The sequence below is a fragment of the Anopheles arabiensis genome, assembly GCF_016920715.1.
Source record: "Anopheles arabiensis isolate DONGOLA chromosome X unlocalized genomic scaffold, AaraD3 X_pericentromeric_contig0033, whole genome shotgun sequence".
In the NCBI taxonomy this organism is placed as follows: domain Eukaryota; kingdom Metazoa; phylum Arthropoda; class Insecta; order Diptera; family Culicidae; genus Anopheles; species Anopheles arabiensis.
The window spans coordinates 150,001-152,500 of NW_024412111.1; the positions used below are offsets into that span (position 1 = coordinate 150,001).

The following is a 2,500-nucleotide window of genomic DNA, read 5'->3' on the forward strand; positions in this document are numbered from 1 at the left end:
ACAACAACCATCGAGGTTGACCTCTGTTAGGGAAGCGGTGGAAAATATTCCAAGTCCGAGAAACGGACCGAATATTAATGAGGGTAGAATTAATAAGAGGAAGAAGAAGAAGAGCAAGAAGAAGCAGAATAAGCCCAGGAAGCGGCCTGAGGCTCTGCTGATATCGGACTGCACTTCCGAGGAGCTGGCGAAATTGCTCAAGGAAATGAAGCAGTCCGATGCTCTTAAATCGGTTGGAGAGACAATCTCTAAGGTCCGACGGGCCCAGAATGGAGGCATGTTGCTAGAACTTAAGCAGGGTAGTTCTGCTAGTGCAATTGCCCCAAAGGTTAAGGAAGCGGTGAAGGGCAAGGCGTCAGTGAGAACGCTAGCTCCTTCTAAAATGATTGAGATCATGCATCTCGATGAAATTACCACCCCAGAGGAGGTTGCGGAGTCTGTCAAAGCACAGCTCAACATCGAGATAGAAACAGATCGTATCAAAATGAAGAAAGGCCGCGCGGCCGGTACGCAGTGGGCACGGATCAACGTATCGCTGCCAGACTTTCAAAGCTTCTTGAATTTGGGAAAGCTGAAAGTTGGTTGGTCGATATGCCATATCCGCGAGGTTATGGAAGAGCAGAAATGCTATAAGTGTTGGAAGGTAGGCCATACGAGCTACCATTGTAGGGAACCAGACAGAAGTAATCTGTGCTGGAAATGCGGTTTGAGTGGACACAAGAAGCAAGCTTGTACCAACTCTGTCAAGTGTTTGGATTGCGGTACGAGGTCACAGAACCTTCACGCAACGGGCAGTTATATGTGTCCCCGTAGGCGAACGATTAGATAATAATGGTTAGGTTGCTACAACATAACCAGAATCATAGTTATGCTGCATTTCAATTAATGTGGCAAACGATTAGGGAAGAATCTGCGGATATAGTGTTGATTGCAGATCCGTATCTGGCAACAACCAACGTCAAAGTGTTACGCAATGACGATAACACAGCAGCGGTAGTGGTTAACGCGGACTTACCAGTTAAGGTAGTCAGTAAGGCTCTGAAGGGTTTAATGATAGTTGACATAGGTGATATGCGAGTGGTTAGCGTTTACGCGCCACCTAGATTTAGTATGGAAGAGTTCCAGAACATGTTGGATAACACGGTAATGGCCGTAACCGGTATCCACAAATTCGTTATCGGGGGACTTCAACGCTTGGTCATCAAGTTGGAACAACCAACTTGGCGAGCGTGGAGAAACCCAGAAACGAAGAGGTGAGTTGGTTTTATCAACCTTTGCGCAGATTGACGCAATTTTATTGAACGACGGCAGCACCCCAACTTATGTTGGACCAGGGCGCACGTCAGTAGTTGATCTTACTTTTGCGAGCCGAACCGTAGCAAGATCATTTAAGTGGGAGGTGTTATCTAGCTATATGAACTCTGATCATCGTGCAATACGAATAGATCTTGAGACGCAAAGCGTGCGTAATCTGTCCCGACCCATAACGGGATGGAGCATCAAGTATTTTAGCAAAGATATATTTGAAGTTATGATGCAAGCCGCTTTTGAGACCGAGGTCACAACAAGCGAAGACTTAATGCGTATACTTGTCACGGCGTGTAATGCGACGATGACTAAACGTAAGAGGTACACTCTAACAAGAGTGCATTTTGGTGGACGTTAGAGATTGAGGCACTTCGCAAAGAGTGCAAACACCGCGATCGATTAGCGCAAAGAGCTTTTAATACTGATCTCTATTCTACTTTTAGGGACGAGTTCAAGGTGGCACGGAATGCCCTCAAGCGATTGATCAAGCATACCCGACAGAGGAAGTGGAAAGAGTTCCTGGGAACAGCGAACAACGCATCATTTGGTATTGTATATCATACGTTCAAGAAAGTGGCCGAGGTTCGATGGACCCCGAACCATGACATTGGACGAGTTTAGGGAAGTGGTGAGCGAGCTTTTCCTACTCACCCAAACACGGTGTGGCCTGAATATCGTATCGATCAGCCACGAGAGTTTGAAAGGGTAACTAATGATGAGATTCTTGCGGTTGCCAGGAGACTACCCAACAAGAAGGCGCCGGGACCAGATGGTATCCCGAATGAGGCGCTGAAAGTTGGTATGTTGACTGCAACCGATGCATTTTGCAGGGTTTACCAAGGCTGTTTAGAGAACGCGAAGTTCCCCGATGAGTGGAAAAGGCAGAGGTTGGTGTTAATACCGAAGCCGAACAAACCACCAGGGAACCGGTTCAGTTCGCCCCATTTGTCTACTAGACGGGGCAGGTAAAGGTTTAGAACGCATCATAGTGCAACGGCTAAATGCACACATCGAGGAGGTCAACGGACTGTCTGACGACCAATTTGGTTTCAGAAGTCGTCGATCTACAGTTGATGCGATTCAACGGGTAGTGGACATTGTTTCGGTAGCTAGAAGTAGAAACAGATACAGTGGACGGTATTGTGCAGTTGTTACATTAGATGTTACTAATGCTTTTAACAGTGCTTCATGG

At 46.8% G+C, this 2,500-nt stretch overlaps 1 pseudogene; it reads left to right on the forward strand.

Moving 5' to 3' along the window:
- Window positions 1-2,500, forward strand: part of LOC120908166 — a 9,143-nt pseudogene that overhangs the window by 3,555 nt on the left and 3,088 nt on the right.